This window comes from Sinocyclocheilus anshuiensis, unplaced genomic scaffold (assembly GCF_001515605.1).
Source record: "Sinocyclocheilus anshuiensis isolate Anshui unplaced genomic scaffold, SAMN03320099.WGS_v1.1 scaffold1237, whole genome shotgun sequence".
Classification (NCBI taxonomy): Eukaryota; Metazoa; Chordata; class Actinopteri; order Cypriniformes; family Cyprinidae; genus Sinocyclocheilus; species Sinocyclocheilus anshuiensis.
In genome coordinates, this window is record NW_015553581.1 from 835,502 (window position 1) to 841,857 (window position 6,356).

General features: G+C 34.4%; 1 protein-coding gene across 1 annotated transcript in view; it reads left to right on the forward strand.

Moving 5' to 3' along the window:
• The window catches only part of LOC107668355 (uncharacterized), a 12,456-nt gene that overhangs the window by 5,058 nt on the left and 1,042 nt on the right, over positions 1–6,356 (forward strand). The window lies entirely within an intron of this gene.

Sequence of the window (6,356 nt, forward strand, 5' to 3'; positions counted from 1 at the left end):
TTTATATATATAATTTGACAAGGGAATAATGACAGTATGAAGTTTTTATGAAACTGATTAATTTTAACAAACTGGTTTATGATAAAATGCTAACCATCTTAGTATATTGTGGCAGCCGCTTTGTTGAACAGCTTGCTTTTCAAAATTCTTAGCTTGAAGGAAAAGTTTTGATCTGATTTTCCAAGTGGACATGCACCAAAAAATGACGATAAAAATGATTGAGCGCTTCACTCAAAGGCAATCAAGACAAAGCTTTTATAATTTTACGTAAAAACTAGTGTAACTGTGTGATTAACCAATACAATTTTACAAGTATACAATTTTGTGCCCTCTTTTAAGTAAAAATGCACAAAACCACAAAATGTACACTTGAACATGCTAGGACACCGCAGAGGTTCTGTTTACATGAAGCAAACCCCACTTGCAGGAATTACGTCAGTAATGTAAAACCAGAAGTCCATCCACCTAGAAAAAAGATTTCCATCTCAGAAAAGGAAGGTTTAGACAACACGTGCTAATTCATTCAGTTTCACATTTCTTTTGTTTTCAAAAATAAAATTTTAAACCATTTTCTTTTTGTAAATAAGTATAATAAATAAACTTTTATGAATAATGCAGTACTGATTGACATATCATTTAGTAGCCTATAGAAACTATACATTTCCTGCCTTATTCTGTGATAAAAATGGGGAAAAGGTGCTCGTAGTAGCCTTTATAAACCGATCATAAAATTGTCATTAGGAAAATATTGAACAAAAATATTATAGCCCCTTGCTGCAGCTAACCTTACTTCCACAGGCTACAAACAGCAATATAAACAACAGCTGTGCATGCTCTCTTCACGCAGTTCTTGTATAATAGTAATAATAATAATTTAATAATACAAGCACACCGCTCCGCTGAGAACTGCACTTACTGGCAGCCGCGGACGTTATGAAGGCATCCTGGTAGGGCACTACATTAAAAGTGTCATAATCATGTGGATAATTTTATTTACGACTAAATTATAATTAATTCATTTTACTAATAGTTAGATTGGGCAGGCCTTCACAAAATGGCGTTTAATTAAAAAAATTATAATTGCCTTGACAAAAGGGCACTTTGGGCATCAAGTACCCATCGCACCCCCCTCTGCACGTGCCTGCTAGGTTTTGATTACGTGGTCCAAACCCTGCAGCAGCAGACCACTTTGCACATGGTATTTGACACTGAACTGAGGTCTGTGAGGGCTAACAGCAGCTGTTTACCACTGTAGAAAGAAGAGAAGGCACAAGAAATGGAAAGCATGGTTATCTTCACATGTACTCATGGTTTTTATTATCAAAGCTTGCCATGGATATGTTACAAAAGAGATGCAAATAGTGCAAGTCACTTTCTGAAGGCAGTTTCTACAGAGACAAGCAGCAATGATCAACTTCATGAACTTGGACTATATTGTTTTCATACAAATTGCAAAGTTACTGCAATCCACATGAACTGTACCTTACCTGTTTTTTCTTTTTGTTTTTTGTTTTTCTCCAAGATCAATATTTTAAAGCTCTGTAATCGGGTCTGAATAATTTCAAGTATTGCAGTGACACTGATGCTGTAGTAAGTCATTTTACACGGAACTTCAACCCTGTAGCATTTGATCCTGAAACATTTCTAAATGCAATTCAGAATTATGGTCATTACAGGGTTGAAAAGGTCATAATATTTACGTTTTTGTGAAATAGTACAGTCAGTACATACAAAAGCGTCATGAATTGACATCAGGAAATATAATTCAACTCGCAACTTGTAAATGTGGTGAATTCATACATATGATCAAGTGATGCTGAGTTTTAAAAGAATCTATTCATTTGGAATATGGAGAAGCTGAGCAAGTCTTCATATTGGATTCCTTTTTTCAGACACAGTAATGGCAAAAACAGCTGCTGCAAAACAGAGAGAGTACAGGGCGAGAAGGGATGCTGACCCGGTACGCAGGGAAAAGTACCTCAGGAATGAGCGAGAGAGGTGGAGAAGAGATGTTGAGACAGGGAAAAAGAAGAGAATTGGTGACCTGTGTGAGAAGGCTCAGAGATGGAGGCGCAAGCAGTGGAGAGAGGCCAAAGAACGACAGAAGAGGTTTTTCAAATTAATTGCTTCCCCTCCAGACAATCTTGAACCCAGTCTGATGGTGTTGCTGCAACCCTGAAGAGGATGACAGACAGACTGATAAGTCAGGGTCAGGACATCCCAGGTGCATGGAAACTCATCAGGGCCCTTATCGAGGCCAGAATAGCCTTAAAAGCGGGCTAGTCGACAAAGCACTTGAGAAGCACTTGAGTCCAACAACATTGAGGCTCCACCAGATGACTTGTGACCAAGTCAATGAGCTGAACAATATTTCAGTTGTAACTGAAAGAGAGAGTGGGATGGCTGAGATTGATTGGGGTAATCCATGAGTGCGAGATTTTATGATGGACCTTAACCTTCACTGAACCCTGTGGCATCTTGACATATTTCAATTCACAAAGATCTGTGGGCCATTCTAAATGAATTTTACTCTTTGTATTTTTTGTATTATACTCTTAGTTACTATGTAAATGAGTTGTTAATGTTTAAATAAATGGATGAAAGATTGAATCAATTAATGTATATTGCACCAACAGTAGCCACTTCAACCCTGTTATCATTTTCAACCCTGTTGAATTGCATTCAACCCTGTTACTTCTTTTCCATCACTGTTTTTGTAATATTCTGTGTATTTAGTGTACTGTATCTGAGGTAATCAGTAAATTACAATAATTTATACCTGACTTTACATAATATGTAGAATACTGAATCACGTTAAAAAAAAAAAAAAACATGAAATAAATATAACTCTTTAGCCTGAGGTGGGAAAATATTCCTTAGATCAGCAAAAACATTTTCATGAAATGATCATTCAAACAATCATAAAAATAAAAGTTCCATTATTAAATATACGTTTTTTTACAACACGGCCCAGATCAACTTTTTTTAACAGTGAGACTGATGATCCTTTCTAGTTAATGTTCATGTTTGAATTTTGTCATAAAATACACATTGTCAGAATTAAAAACAATTACTGTATTTGAAGAAACACATTTTTTTTTCCCCCACTGCATGGCTGTTCATGATTTTTACACATCGCAAGTCATTCCATGATGGGGATCACAAGAGAAATGCATCAACATGAACAGGTGAGTCTAGCTGCTTTACTTGAACTTTAAAGGTCACTCTGACATATGAAGACTTCTGATTACTGCACTGACAGTCATGGGTTTAAAACAAAACCTTTGTTTGCACTTCTTCATTTCCAAAGCAAATTCCTCTACATTTTTAAACATTCTGTCAGAATAGTGTTTTTATATTCACAATAATATACCGTTTCAAGAATTAGGTTTGGGAAAATTGTTGTAAAGGTAACAGGGTTGACTGTAACAGGGCTGACAGTTGCACAGTTCAGTTAAGACGGGTAAAGAACATGACACTAGATCCTTATTTAAAGAATAATTAAATGTGGAGACCTAAATTCTACAAATACTCAGTTTTCAACGAGTTGTTTGCTGTACAAAATGGTAACAGGGTTGAAATATTAAAGTTGGTCCCAACTGAGAAACATACACAATTATATAAAAGACACGTCCTTGCACAGTTTACTTCATGAACAGATGATGTTGCAATATAGACATAATTCTATGACCTATAGCACATTTAAATAAAGAGAGTTATGATGGCAAAAGGGTTGAAATACCTGGGGACACAACTTTAACCTAAATCTAATAATACTTTAAGAATAAGGGGATGTTTCTAGCTTGTACTTATATATAAGTACATATAAGGGGGGAAATTAACAGATTAAAATTTAAAAGTATTCCTACACAGAAAAAAAGGTAAATAACATCCATTTTATTTATCTTTTATTTATTTGTTTTTAAACGTTTTTTTTTTTATATATTTTTGCATTTTGTTTTTTTCTAAAATGTATTAGTTAACAAATGAAGTTTGAATGTTTGTACATTTGTTTTTACAGCTATGTCAGATGTGAGTCCAGGGAGTTTTGAAAATAATCAATGTACAGGTAAGTTTAATAATTTTATCACACAATTAAACTTTACTGTTTTACAAGTGGAAGCCCCCTGCTAAATCACCTGTGGTATTGCAGTTGCAGAGAGGGCTATTCTTGAGTCACAGGGAGAAATGGACTGGAAAATCAATCACCTGACTGCACTGGTTCAGTGTCTTGTGGGGAACAGGTGCTTTGTGCCTCCACTGCAAATAGAGGATGAGGATTGTGTCTTGCCTTTGATGTCAATGGGGGATCTTGACCGATTGGAGCAAAGACTTATGGATAGAGGGACGATGCAAAAATTGGTAAGATGCTTTGGAATTATGGAATTAAAGAAGTGACTGAAATGTTGGAAGAACTTTTATTTATAATCTATATTTAATTTCTGTTTTAGGTGAACAGATTGTCTGTTAGTGGAGGTCAAACTATGAAAAAGACCATATGGAGAATTTGCACCAAAGTTTTTGCTTCCAATGTGGCCAAACAGCTCAACTGGTGCGGACGGGGAGACAAGCGAGGCTTAAGAAAGACAAATATCGGAGCACTAATAATAGGTATATCCAAAATAAATTGAATACTTTTATGGATAAAAGTATTATAGTTGTTGTTGTAATTACATATCTCAGTCAAATCGCATGTGAATATATTTTAATTTTAAAATTTAAAAGGAATTGCTCAAAAACGTCTACTTGTGCTCACTAAAATGTCACAATTGCATACATATGCACAGTCAGGCCTGTCTGCTCTAGTTCAGTAATATTATGTTCAGTAATAAATGAAATAAAAAGGTTGATTTGCTTGGTAAACTAGTAATTTGATCTTTTTAACACACAGCTGCAGCTGTGAGGAACAGTGTCCTCTTGGCTCCCACAGAAGCGGAGGCAGAGAAATGTATCAAAGATTACCTACGTTTGGCTCCAGGGAGGACATCCTCCTAATCTGTTGTAAAAATGTCAGTTTTATACATTGCTTGTACAGAGAATGACTGTATTTCATACTGTTAAATAAATAATTTAATAATTCCTTGAACTGTTGTTCAGAAGTTGAAATGATTTAGAGTAGTTGGAATAGGGTTATTAACATGTCCATGGTCAGTGTCAGGTTTTTTTAAAAATCAACATAAGGATTTTAAGTAAATATTTTAAGAAAGTTCAGATCTTTTTTTAGATAAAAAAAAAAACAACAACTAGTTTTCTTTAACTAGTGTTAAATTGTCTGTATCTGAAGTAATCGGTAAATTCAATGGACAACATAAAATAACTTGTTTTTATTTTGGTGGAAAAAGCAATAACATTTTCATAAAATAAAGAACGTTCAAGCAAAAAAATAAGTATTTTTTCCCACCTCAAAAGCTCAGGCACACAGGACATCCATTCCTGAGAGTTTTTGTTAATATTGTTTTTGTGCATATTAGTACCTTAAAAGTACATTAATTCCTAAAGTGTACATATATGTACCTAAATGGTACATTTTACATGCATGGTACATTAATGGTGCATTTTAAAGTGATAACAGTTGTACCTTTTTTTTCTGAGTGTGCATCGTCAAGTTTCTTTTGTTTTTACAAGATTTTAAGTAAAAATGTTTAGAATTTAAAGCTTTTTTAAAAAAAACATTTTAAACGCTCTTTTGTCTTTAACTAGTTTTAAATTGTCCTGTGGTGTGGAAAGTACAAATATTACATGTAATCCTTAAATTAATGTGATATTAGAAAATATGATAAAGCTATAATTACATGTCAGGTTACAGTGTAAAACCAAATGCATTCTAAAAATTCTGATATCTTGGCCAATAGTGTATATGAAACTTGCTCAGCAAACATTGATAAGAAGATACTCAGGGTTATCAGGAAACTGACAGGATGTGATGTTGCAGTAAGCAGCCAAAACCGTTTTGAGGAGAGGAAAAAGCTGACATGTGTAACATTAGAAACCATGTTTTCACCACGCGTCGAAGCTGCGTCATGCACGGAATCGCAACTGATCTGCCGGTTCGTGAGTTTCATACAAAAAGCTTTAAAGTGATCTTTTGTGCCACCCTGTGACTTGGCATGTGGCATTGTCTTAAGAGTAAACACTGGCCGTTTATTAATGTGTTAAAATAAACAAAGGCTTCTGTAATATTTCACGGTGTGCATCCCATAAGGTTTAGGGGTGTTTCAGTCTAGTTTACCTTTTTAGCTCTTTCTTGAAATCACATAGTTTTGAGATGGGCTTCAGTTGGCTTGGGTCAAATATTTTCATTGATATACTATTATAGTTTTATATATATATATATATATATATATATATATATATGT